The 13,550-nt window shown below is 43.2% G+C and overlaps 1 long non-coding RNA gene across 1 annotated transcript; it reads left to right on the top strand.

The window, feature by feature from the left end:
* The first annotated feature begins 5,799 nt into the window (after positions 1 to 5,799).
* Positions 5,800 to 11,689, top strand: LOC310658876. The gene is made up of 3 exons (XR_014502516.1): positions 5,800 to 5,864; positions 9,497 to 9,650; positions 11,598 to 11,689. It is a non-coding gene; the product is annotated as an uncharacterized lncRNA (long non-coding RNA).
* Positions 11,690 to 13,550: the final 1,861 nt, after the last annotated feature.

The following is a 13,550-nucleotide window of genomic DNA, read 5'->3' as shown; positions in this document are numbered from 1 at the left end:
AGTGGTCAGTATAATGCAGCTTCCTATGTTCCTATTATTATTATTATTATTATTATTATTATTTCTTACCCACCTTTCACCACGAGGTCCTAGGGTGAATTACAATGAAATAAAATATCAAAACACAAATTACAGCAGCAAATGTTTCTGTCAGGCTAAAGAGGTGTGCCTTCAGCATACAGTCTTTAGCAATATAATGAAGGTGCCAGATGCATTTCTAAGTGGAGGAAATTCCACAGTTTAGTGGCTGCCACGGTGAATCTCAGACTATTGCACCCCAAGCTTCTGAGAGCAATGGAAGCACCAAGAGTGTCCCCTCTGCTGATCTTACCTCTTGAGGGTCTGTAGGAAAGGAGGTAGGTAGTCTTTCTGATACTTGGGGCCTAAGTCTGCTAGGGCTTTAAGCACTAATGTGAACACCTTGACTTGGACCTGGAAACGAAATGGCAACAAGTGCAGCTGTTTTTAAAGGCCAGTTCTATATGACGTTTCTGAGTCATTTCCAAGAGCAGCACCAAGCTGAGTGCATTGCAATAATCCCTTCTGGTTGTTTATCAGAGTTTGGAGTACCATAGCCAAGTCATCTCTGCCCAAGAGTGTCTGTAGCTGGCAAACCAGCCAGACATGGAAATAGGCATTCTCCTAGTCAGTGAGGTCACCTGGACCTCCAGTGACATTGTTGGGTTCAGGAACACCCCCAAGATGCAGATCTGCTCCTTCCAGAGGGGTTTGGGACTGTCCAGAACAGGCTATCATCCCGCCTCCTGGACTCAAGAACTTGGAACACACTTTCAGGATTTAGCTTCAGTCTATTGGTTGTAGTGGTATATGAACTGAACAAATTCAGGAAACCCAGATGAAATTTTTAAAGAAGTACTAGTCATTTGGATAAGAGTCAGGGCTTTCTCGGCTGCGGCTCCAATCTGGTGGAACGCTCTGTCACAAGAGACTAGGGCCCTGCGGGACCTGACATCTTTCCGCAGAGCCTGCAAGACAGAGTTGTTCCACCAGGCCTTTGGTCAGGTCCCAGCCTGACTCCCTCCTCTGGCAACCTGCACAGAATTTTGCTCAACGGTTGCCATTAATTTGACTTTAATTAATTTTTATAATGGAATGTTTTTAGAATGTTTGATTATTTGATTGTTTGATTATTTAATTGTTGTTAGCCGCCCTGAGCCCGGCTTCGGCTGGGGAGGGCGGGATATAAATAAAATTTATTATTATTATTATTATTTTATCAGTGCCTTTTTCTTGAAGTTTCCAACAGTGATGTAGTGGAGAATACAGCACCCATGTCATCTTTGGCAGAGGAGGGGGGAAGTCAAGTTCTTTGTACAAGAACTACTTCCAAGTGTTGTTTTTTTTCACCTGTAAGTGACTATTTCCAGACAGGCGGCACCTAGTGCTATCCAGTCATTGCTCTTCTGTTGTATGCTACAAATAAAATTTGAAAATGACTTTCCACATGTGTATTTTCCGTGTGTGCATCCCATATGTTCCATTCACACCAGTGGGTAGAATGTGTACACATTCACTGTAAACCTTCACGATCCTCTCAGAACACAGCTTTTCATCAACCGAAAAGACAGATATGTGAACACTATCTGATGTAACGTTACACCTCACATGTTACATGTTACATGTTACATCTCACATGTCAAAAGAGGCACCATAGAATCCATGAGCCATAGCATCTCCTAAAGATCTTAAACACAAAATTTGGTTGAACTTTCTAAGTAAAACTGTCTGAATGTAACTTGGGTGTAAGCTTAGGGTGAAGGACAGGGTAAAACACCCACACCCACACCACAGAGGAAGGCATGACGACACACACACCTTTTATTATTTGGTGTTCTTCACTGTGACATGGGTGTAGAACAGTGGTGTCCAAACTTCTTTCAAAGAGGGTCAGATTTGATGAAGTGAAGGGCCATGGGGGCCGACCAAAGGGCTGACCAAAGTTGTTGACCTTTTTTGATTTTACCTCAGGAAATAAACTGCCACAGGGGCAGGATTAAACCCCCAAAATGGACTTTGGACATGCCTGGTGTAGACTGTTGTCCCTTACGTGTACCTCTTCTGCAAGCAAATTAAAATTAAGGAGGTTTGAAATATGCTCCTATTGACCGACTGTAGTGTGTTAAGGGTGCCGGGAGTTGTAGCTCTGTGAAGGAGTAAACTACAATTCCCCAGGTTCTTTGGGGAAAGCCATGCCCTTTCAATGTATGGTAGGAATGCAACCCTAAAGTCAGCATCTCCCTGTGAAAGCAAACCTCAGGCATCCTGCTTTTGTAACTCCGTGACTGAGTGGCAGTCCTCAACAACAGCTGGTTCCATTCACTTGCATGTACTTACATGTGCAGAATGTTTGGTTCCAAACTGGGAATGAGAGGATAGGGGTGTGGAGGATGAAAGACGAAAGAGAGGGCTGTTGCTGTTGCTGCTGTTGCTGATCTCTCTACCCCTTGTATGATGGCACAAGTTGATAATTCAGAAGCCCAACACCCTCTGGGTGGGGCCCTTATTGTATCTATTGTTTCAGAGTTTCACCCACTGGTTTAAGATTTTTTGTGTGTGAATTAGTAAATGAGGAAATCACAAATCAATGTAATGTGTGTAACCACAATGACTCAATCATATATCTTGTGCCAAATGGCAAAAACGAAGATTTCTGAAATACCTTTTTGCAATTCCATTAGCTGGAAGATGTTTGCATGCAAGAGGAAATCTGTTACAAAATTGCTCTTTGTTTCCCATTTAAATTCACCTTATGGGTTTTATTGAATCTTTTATAGAACCACTCGTCTGAGCTTAATACAATTTGGGTGTGCTCTCTTGACATTGCTGCAGGACAGCAACCCACAAATGGATATAATTAAAGGACAATATGAGGGGAAACAAACGGGGGCTTTACTTGGAATAGATTGAGATAATTTTCTAGCTTGCCTTCAAAGGAAGCATTGAAAATCAATCTGAATATTTAAATGTTAACTTTTTAAAAAATGTTAATAAGATTGGGGCAGACTGGCTGAATAAATTGCAGCACAATCCTATTCCATAAGAAAATAAAAAGGGCTTGCTGGATTAGGCCAATGACCAATCTAATCCAGTATCCTGTTCTCACAGTGGCCAACCGGATGCCTATGGGAAGCCCAGAAGCTGAATCTGGGTGCAGCGCCACCCCACTTGTCATTCCCAGTAATTGGGAGGCAGACTGATTCAGCCTATAGGGCACCCCAGATGTTGTTAGTTCTCCCTGGGAACTTAATGGGGCGGCAAGATTTGCTGAAATATTTAGGTTGTGCCCTGGCACCCTCTAGGCTCAGGTTGCATCTAAAGGCAAAGGGACCCCTGACCATTAGGTCCAGTTGTGGCTGACTCAAGGGTTGCAGTGCTCATCTAGCTTTATTGGCCGAGGGAGCCGGCGTACAGCTTCCGGGTCATGTGGCCAGCATGACTAAGCCGCTTCTGGCGAACCAGAGCAGCACACGGAAATGCCATTTACCTTCCTGCCAGAGTGGTACCTATTTATCTACTTGCACTTGACATGCTTTCGAACTGCTAGGTTGGCAGGAGCAGGGACCTAGCAATGGGAGCTCACCCCTTCGCAGGGATGCGCACCGCCGACCTTCTGATCGGCAAGCCCTAGGCTCTGTGGTTTAGTCCACAGCGCCACCCATGTCCGCATCTGGGGTTGCATCTGCATGCTGGTAAAACCATATATTCTAAAGACACCACAGCCTCCGATGACATTTACTGCAAGGAAACTGAACCCTGGAAAAGGGCACCCCCCCCCCCCGAGTCTCTTGCTGCTCAGGGATTAGGGTGTGCGTAACAATATCGACATTTTTATTTTATTTTATTTTTGCCACTGCACACTTCACTTGTTAATGACACATTCAGGATTTTATCAGCGCCCCCCTACAATGTACTCAAGAGGCCAGGGGGAGGCAAAATGATGATTATTCTTTTCTTTTTTTGACCCAGAGCGTTTACGTGTAAGAAACGACCTGCAAGCAAACTAGAACTGGCCACCGAGGATAAGCGGGTGATGAAGCCGGGATGCTGGCAGAAGTCGGGAAATACTTTGGAACCGGCAGTGCTGACACTCTGCTGAACACGAGCTTAAACAAAAGCAGTGGGAGTGAGGGACTAGGTCACCAAGGGGGAAGCGCAGGCTTCAGAAGAAAGGCCCCGATGAAACATCTGCAGGCAGCACCAGTGATGAGGAGCAGGGAATCAGGAGACACCCACCGCCCCAGGTGCTCTCCTGCCAAACGGTCCGCAGTGCAAGCCAGCCTCATTTGTGTGTGGGATTTTCCTCTCTCCCTCTTCTCTCCCCCCTCCCCTCCCTCCCCTTCAGATCAAAAGGACAGCAGCAAAGCAATCTGCTCTTTTTCCGTGGTTGTTGTTGTTTGTCGAACAGAGCGCTTTAAGCCAAGGCAAGGATACTGGAGCATCTGTTCTAAGAAGCCACTTTAAAAATAATCTTATGATAGCATGGGGAAAACATCTGGTGAGCACGCAATAGACCACCAGTAACACCGTTGCGGAAGAAGGAAAAGTGGCGCGAGGAAGCTAGGGAAGAGGGCAGGAGTGGGAACAGGCGGAGGGCAAGTGCCCTGCAGGGTGGCAGGGCCTATAAGCAAAAGAATGGCTTATTTCCCTTTTAATCCTCCTCAGGAGGCAGGCAAATTTCGCCCCCCCCCCTTGAGCTGTGTATATGGGAAGATGTTACCCAATGTATGTGGCTTTGAAAAATCCCAAAAGAGAAGCACTGTGTGTTTGAAATCATTGAATTGAAACTGAATTGAAATACTTTATTGTCAGTTGTACAGCTTGTATACAGTGAGATTACACGAGCACCCCCCACTCAGCTCTCTTAGTCTTAATTCCCCTCATTTACTGAAAACACACACCAAACCCAAAAGTCAGTTGCCCTGTTGTTATCTTTTCATTCAGCAGCCTAACAGTCCACGGATAGAAGCTGTTCTTTACCCTGTTGGTGCAACTAATCATGCTTCTATATCTTCTGTCTGAGGGAAGAAGATCAAGAAAGTGCCGGCCAGGGTGTGAATCATCCCTGAGAATTTTCCTCACTCTCCTGAGGCAACGTTCTTCCGCTATTTCATCCAGCGGATTCACGGGACAGTCCATAATATCTTGCACTGTATTCACCACCCTCTGTAGGCACTTCCTGTCAGTTGATGTCAAACCAGCGTACCACGCCGTGATGCAGTATGAAAGGACACTTTCTATTGTGGACCGGTAGAAGGAGATCATCAAATGTTGATTGACATTGTTCTTTCGCAATACTCTGAGGAGATGGATGCAGCTAAATGATTCAGCTAAACAGGTCCCTTTCCTAATCTTGTACTCCCTGCACCCACCCATTTTCCACATCCTTTGCAAACATAAGAGGAGCTGGCTGGATCAGGCCAAGGGCCCGTCTAGTCCAGCCTCCTGTTCTCACAGTGGCAAGGCAGGTGTCTGTGGGACACCTGCAAGCGAGACCTGAGGGCAAGAGCACTTTTCCTTCCTGCAGTCTCCAGCAACTGGGGTTCAGAAGCATTACTGCCTCTGACCGAGGATGGCGATGCTTATTTGGATTTAAAAATGGCATCCTTTCCAAATTTTCTTTACCACCAAGGCTGGGAAATTTGACAAAGCATATATGTCACAAAGGGTCTGGGGCAACAGCCAGTCCAAGCACAGCTAAAACACAGACAGTGCTTGCAGCTGCTTCCATTGCCACCAGCTGCACCCTTTTTTAATTTCATTCATTAGTTAGGATGACAATGACTAGTGAAAAGCGAGTGGCTGTTTTGTTTATCCTGCGATTCTATGCCGGGAGTAGCCTGAAGGTAAAATTCTAGTATTTTAGTCATACTCATGACTAATAAATGTAAAACACCTCAACCATAAAATAAATCTTAACAGATTAACCATATGTGTTTCAGCAAGTTATTAACCAAATTTGCTTATATTTTGCAAATTTAGAGAAGAAAAATGTATGTGTACTTGTTTTGAGACGATGCACGTACATGTTTCAGCAAACACCATAGTAGAAGAAGCATTCTCTCCTATGTAGGAGAGTTTCAGTCAATTAAATTTGCATACATTCATATGTAAATCGACAATATTGCTGGGCGGAGAATCTTAGTGGATGATGAGTTGCAAATGAGTCAGCAACCACTATATTAGAAGGAAAAAAGCAGTAAATGAATTATTTCAAGGAAATAAATAGGTGGCTACTTCATGTTTGAGTGACTGGATGGCCCTTGTGGTCTCCTCGAACTCTAGAGTTCTATGATTCTATGAATGATCCACCATAGGAGTATATTAGCACAATGGAAGCCAATTCTAGATGAAAAATATTTTCTGGGTATAGCAAGATTCTTGGCCCTTATGTATACTTCAGACCTACATCTCATGATGGCAGCCACTTGACAAGTCATAGCTCACAACTGGGAGGCACAAAAAGTTGTCACTAGACCAACCTTCCAAGTCTTTTGCACTACAAATCCCATCAGCATGTCTGTGCTGGGGCTAATGGGAGTTCTAGTCTGAAACATCTGGAGAGTACCACGTTGGTGAAGGCTGGACCAGACCAATGGTACTGCATTAGCAGAGAAATTAACAAAGATATTGAGAGTCACAGGAGGACAAGGAAACATGGGCAACTTTACTGAACTACAGTACTGCTTTATAACCCCTGGAAATAAGCAGCGTGGACAAGAACTGCAGACGAGTTATGGATTGACATCCAGACCTAGGATAAAATAAAATAAATCACCTGCAAATATAAGCCTTCGCTTATTCACAAGATGTATCCTGTCATGGTTTATATGAAGCAACCTTCTGTACCAGATGTGACGTTTTGTGTGTTTTTATGCTTATGAGCTGAAAAGAATGTAAATATTATTAAATCAGAATAAAAGGTTGGCCTTTATTTTCAGCTTCTTTTTGAGCCAACCAAGGGACCCCATGTTCCTCCCATAATCTGACTCTGCCCTTTTTCCCTTTGCAAAATATTTGTGACCTTCGGGCAGATCTTCTTAAAGATTACCGTAATCTTTACTGCCAAAACAACAGTTGCTGGAACTAGAAAAACGGAATAGAAAGTTTCAAGAGAATGGCAGCAAATGGAGAATGGAGCAGCAGATAGTGGATAGCGAATGGAAGCTGAGACAATTCTTAAGTTGGCTGCCTCTGTGCTGGAAATAGCCAATAACCTTTTCAGTAGTGCCGTGCTGATAATTCCTCCTGGTCATTCTCCATGAATTCATGAGAAAAGAATAAATTCATTAGGAAAGAAATAGCACCAGAAATCACAAAAAGGAAGAGCAAACTTTCATGAAATACTTATGGGCAGATGCAGGGCTTTGGCCATGTCGATATTATTTTTTCAGGTGGGGCTTTGTGAGTTTCCTCTCTTTCGTCTTACAAAACATCTCACCATTGCAGCCTTTCCAGGTGCTCATCCTTCAACAAAACCCACGGGGAAGACTTCATGATGTAACTCTTCTAGCGGACTTGGTTACTATGGTGCAAGGCCAAAACTTGGTGCCACCCCAGCCCTCGCGCTGCTTCCCACATGCTTTAGCGCACACATGCTAAAGCCAGAACTGGGACCTAGTACTAGGAATCCTATGCTTTAGGTTTTTGTGTGATTTCCAGCTCTTAGAAACACAGCATCTGCTGTGTAGCAGCCTTGAGTTAGGATGATCACAATGAGGCAATAGAATCGTTTACCTTCTTGTTCTGATGTTCCTCTCAAGAAGAGGGTCTGTGTGTAGAGTCCAGGAGAAGAAGGTACATTGGTGTGAGTGAGGAGCCAAAATCTATCCTTTCCCTGTGGGTTTAGTCCCACAGGCATTCATGGGAGGAAGGGGTAAGGTGAGGCAGGAAGGTGGTAGGGATGGACCGACTGCTTGTCAGGTGAACCTGAGGATATGCCTACGTGCTTTTAAATACTAGTTCCTGATTTATCAGGAAGTCTGGCAACCAGGTGTTGTCTTATTGACTCAGGTTTGTCATTAATTCGCATCATATGTATTTGGCAAGAAAACAAACTGTTTCCTGAGTTGAGGGGACTACTTGGTGAAAGGAATTAACCCAGCAAACCTTTGTTTCTGCCAATTGTTATCAGTTCCCCCTTTATTGCCACACATCAGAGCGAGGAGCCAGGAAGTCTGGTCACGAGGGAAAGGGGGAAAGGGTGAAGGCGAGTTGATTTCCCAGCATGCCTCAGTGGTCTTGTCAACTTTTCAGTCCAGCACATTGGCCCAAAGAACAGGCCAATGGAGGCTGCCATGTTACAAACATAAGGTAGTGATGGGGAGGGTAACAGATGCTAAATATCCCTCCTGTTGAATAGTTGCATAGTCTCTCGTACATTTGCTTCTGTTAACTTTCTTCAGCAATGGTTGAGAAAAGTTGCAAGGGAACACAGGCTTTTTTTGATCTGGAGGAATACTTCATCATTTCACAACAGCCATTAGTAACTGACTCTGGTCCATTGCAGCATTCAATTTGCTTAGGCCATCTGTCCAAAGTCACCTAGAAAGATTATTATTATTATTATTATTATTATTATTATTATTACCCCACCCATCTGGGCGGCTTCAAACAGGATATTAAAAACACAATAAAAAGTCGAACACTAAAAACTTCCCTAAACTTCCCTCTTCATAATTGCTAAGTAAATCTTCCAACAACGCAGTGTTTCTGTCACTTCAGTGTGTAATTGATTTTCATGGGAATTTCCAATGGCACAGCTGACAACTTCCTTTAATTGTGCTGGCCAGAACTGCGCTGGGTAACTTGCCAGCTCCTCCTTGTCGTACATCTGCCCGGCAAGTATTGCTAGGTCAGCTTCACAATGAGTTTCAATGGCAACTGTTGCAGCTGTTCTTAATTAAGACAAAGCCAATGATTCCAGCAGTCAACAAAAGGAAACATCAGCTCCCAAAGGAGATGCAACATCATCATTATTATTATTATTATTATTATTATTATTATGACTATCATTCCTGCTCACTCCACTTGCCAACTCCACCTGCCCCTTTGCCCTTCCCCCCACATTCACCCCCTTACCTATCCCCTCGCAGCTCGCTTCAAATCCCTTCCCTCTTACTTCAAGCTCCTCACACTCCAAACCCCACACCAGGCATAGGCAAATTCAGCCCTCCAGATGTTTTGGGGGCTACAACTCCCATCATCCCTAGCTAACAGGACCAATGGTCAGGGATGATGGGAGTTGTAGTCCCAAAACCTCTGGAGGGCCAAGTTTGCCTATGCCTGCCCCACACCCTTTTAAAGGAGAGGACGGTGCTTCACAAAGCGGCTTGCCTCTTGTGTGAAGAGCCTCTCCTTGGTAGCAACACAAACAGCAGAAGCAAATTTTGGGCATCGTAAAAGGGCAGCAAATTCATAGACATTTAAGTTGTTGTTGATGATGATGATGATGCTATTTATATTATTTTACTCCAAGGGAGAGGCACTTGTGGGATATTCTGTTTCTGGCACCCAAATATCTGGGCTGGCCTTGGGTTCTATGTACCTTAACTGCTTGTGGCAGGATGTGTTTTGCTGTTCCACTGCAAGAAGAGGAGTCTTGGACCAGTGCTGCTAATTCTAGTTCTCTGGTGAGCACAGTATCTTTTGGAATACTGTTCATCTTTTGGAACACTGTATTAGTGTGTCCTGTGTACATTCCTTGTTATTTTGTGCAGATAAACGTTTGGGAGGCTATTGCAGCTCATTAGCAATTGATAACAATGATGAAATGAAGAGGTGCCATTCCAGCCTTTTTGAAAATGCCACTTGACATCTAAAACCCAGCTGGGACCTTGTAACTTTCATACCCGCATCAGAGAAGGATTGCAGTCTTTTCAATATTCACTTTGGGTATACAGTGGTACCTCACAAGACAAATGCCTCGCAAGACGAAAAACTCGCAAGACGAAAGAGTTTTTTGTTTTTTGAGTTGCTTCGCAAGACGAATTTCCCTATGGGCTTGCTTCGCAAGACGAAAACGTCTTGCGCCTTTTTCAATGCATTCCTATGGGAAACCGTCAATGCATTTCCTATGGGAAACCATGCTTCGCAAGATGAAAAATTCACAAGACGAAAAAACTCACAGAACGAATTAATTTCGTCTTGCGAGGCACCACTGTAATTTACTGTGATTCTGGCAGAAAAACAATTAGGTTAGGTAAATTGGCAAAATTTTCTAGGAGAGACATATCATATTTTTCCATCTATAAGACACCCCCATGTATAAGCAACTCAATTTTAAGAAAATGAGGGAAGACGGCCCAAAGTTGTTGAGCTTCTCCCCCCATGCAGCTGCGGGCAGGAAACACTCCCTGGATCATTTCCCGCTCTCTGCGGCATCGGGAGAAGTTGCGCTCCTGTCAACCGGCTGGCTGGCAGGCACACCGCTCCCCCACCCCCACCCTGCCACCGCCACTATCCCTGTATTGGACGACCCCAGATTTTGGACATGATTTTTGAGTCAAAAAACCTCGTCTAATACATGGAAAAATATGGTAGATAAATTACAGATATGACAAATAAATTTTGAGACTATGATCCAGACAATTTCACAAGCCATTATGTATTAGAAGGCAACACATTTTTAAAAAACAAATTACAAAGATTAGCAATGCAATCTATTTTCAGGTTCCTTATCATGTCTCAGGGCTGCCCATCAGCCAATTTATCTACTGATATGATCAATAAAACTGTATTCAGTCTGTAACTAGTATTGGCTTCTCAGTGATCCACGGGTAACTTTCCTTCCACCAATGTTGAAATTCTCAATTGCTTATACACATGAGTTAGTTCTAGCATGCTGGTAGATTATCAATCCCATATTATGTCACCTAAAAAATCTCTTAAAAGTCTAGCTGAGATTGCATAGCGCAATTTGATGCTTTAACATAACAATTTCTTTAGTGTCTGACACAAAGTGGTACCTTGCAAGCTCTAGGCTCGGTGTTTGGGAGGCTGATTGTTGAGCACTTGGGCTAATCAGCTGATTTGGGAAGCGCTGTGCCCTTTAAATGATCTCTCCCCATGGAGCAATGTTCACAAGTGTCTATTACCTGACCTGACATCATTATGATGCCAGATGGGTGATGCCATCCACCTGCAAAGTTGCCCCGTGTATGGGGCGGGGCAGATAAAGTTCCAAACCACACTTTAATGCTGGAGGTAAAAACTTAAATTCCAGTCATGTTGTTTGCAGTGAATCTTGCATAGCAATTACTTCCATGGTGCCAATTTCACTGTTGCTGTAGTGATTTCTCCTCCCATCAGTACTGCTGCAGGTGCTTTTATTTATTTTTTACTGTCAGCATTATATAGCCATATCATGATGTTTGCCATGGTCTCATCAGGTACTGGCAGTACAGAGTGCCATTTTGAAGAGATCAAGATTATCACCAATTATATTGAGCTAGATCAATCAGGTTTTGTAAAAAGCATGCCCTTGGATATGGATATTTGCAAGTTAAAAACATATATATTATTGGCCATTTTAAGAATACACAATAATGAATTTATTTATTTTTTGGGTGCTGAAAAAGCCTAGAACAGGGTGGAATGACAGTACTGTATACAAAAGAATGTACAAGTCCATTTGGTTAAGAAATGGATTGACATCATAGATGCCAGCAACTCTTTCAGTAAATGGAAGATGGTTTTTTAAAAAGCCTCTTTTAGCATGAGTTCACAGAGGAGGTATTGGCTGCTTCAAAGGAGTCGTAAAATGTTACATAAGGAGAAAGGTAGTTCTTAGACCACCTTGTAAGTACGGTATAGATCCATGTCCTCATTGGATCCTCAACTTTGTGACTTGATCCACAGATTAATGTTCCAATCCATACATGGATCTGAGAGGAGTTCATCATGCCACAACATGGAACAAATGTGCATCCTCCCCACTGCTAGTTTTAAGATAGCCTTACGGTGTTAGGGAGTCAGGAGCACCTTGCTGTCGTGCGTAGGGCTCCCCGGAGAAAGAAGAGAGGAATTTTGTGCTGGGCCATTGAACGCCCTTGACATCGTTCTATCATTTTGTATAGACGGCATGAAAATGAGATAGCACTGGGAATGAGAGGCAAACAAACTGGTATGCAAACACGAAAGAACAGGAAGATAAGGTTGATTTACACTGCTCTTCAGCAATGATAGGAATAGCATTTTACAGGGGGGAGCCAGGGTTGCAGTTTACATAAGAAGCATAATTCGGGTGCACCCATGCCTATGTGGCCACGTATTCGTCTTTTGTTTTCTTTTTAAAAAATAAAAGAAAAGCATCACATAGAAAGATATGAATAGGATCTTGGCTCCCATTCATATATTTAATTGTTATATTTTATTGATGTGTTTTGGAGGAAACTGCTTTGAAGTAAACTGCTTCAGGCAGAAAAGCAACCAATGAATATATAAATTTATATTTTGCATATATGGGCTGCATTCAGTGGAGCACTAAGCAGAATGATCCATCAGAGCAAGGATTTCTCCTTGCAAATGTAGCATTCTCCCCCTCTCCTTCCTCCATGCTCCCCCTTACTCTCTTCTGGGTTCCCCCCAACACTCTGTATGGGGCTTGATTTGGCATGAGGCACAAGGGGGGAATTCCATTGCACTGATTGATTGTTTATTTATTTTTATTTATTTATTGAATTTATATACCACCCTATACCCAGAGGTCTTGGGACGGTTCACAGAATAAAATCAAAATATAAAACTACAAAATACACAATCAAAATATAAAACTACAAAATACACAATCAAAATAAAAACAGCAACCCAATACCCCCCACAAAAACCCACCATATTTTAAAAGGGCATAGGATACAAATCAGGTCAACTAAAGACCTGGTTGAAAATGAAAGTTTGTCTGGTGCCTAAAAGTGTACAATGAAGGCTCCAGGTGAACTTCCCTGGGGAGAGCATTCCACAATGGGGAGCCACTGCAGAGAATACCACCCTCCAGACCTCTTGATGAGGAGGCAAACTATGAAGGGTCTCAGAAGATGATCTCAGAATCTGGGTAGGTTCATATGGAAAGTTGTGGTCCTTGAGGTATTGCAGTCCTGAGCCATTTAAGGCTTTATAGGTCAAAACCAGCACTTTGAATTGGGCCTGGAAACTAATTGGTAGCCAGTGCAGTCAGACCTTGCACTAAGGCAACTATTTAGTTGAATATTGCCCTATGTATATATTTAATCTGTTTGTGTCCTGCGCACACCCACAGCTCTCACATCAGTTAACAAAACGCAACAAAAGCCAACATTTAAAAATCACAGTGCATAACAAAATGAGGGGCAAAGGCAGGAGAGACAAATTTGCAGACACATAGAGCCCTTCCTTGCATTATGTGGCAAGGAGGTATAATACAAAATCTCTTCTCTAGAAAATATTTTGGTTAGATTTATTACTGAGACACCGCGATGCTTAAGCTGTCCCCAATTGTTGCTGCTAAGTAAATGTATTTACTGTGTTTGTAAATTCTCTCTTTCGGCATGTAAGTA

This window comes from Podarcis tiliguerta (genome assembly GCF_965153285.1).
Source record: "Podarcis tiliguerta genome assembly, chromosome: 10".
NCBI classification, from domain to species: Eukaryota; Metazoa; Chordata; class Lepidosauria; order Squamata; family Lacertidae; genus Podarcis; species Podarcis tiliguerta.
The sequence above is the reverse complement of the archived record's forward strand: the minus strand, read 5'-3'. Positions and strand labels throughout refer to the sequence as shown.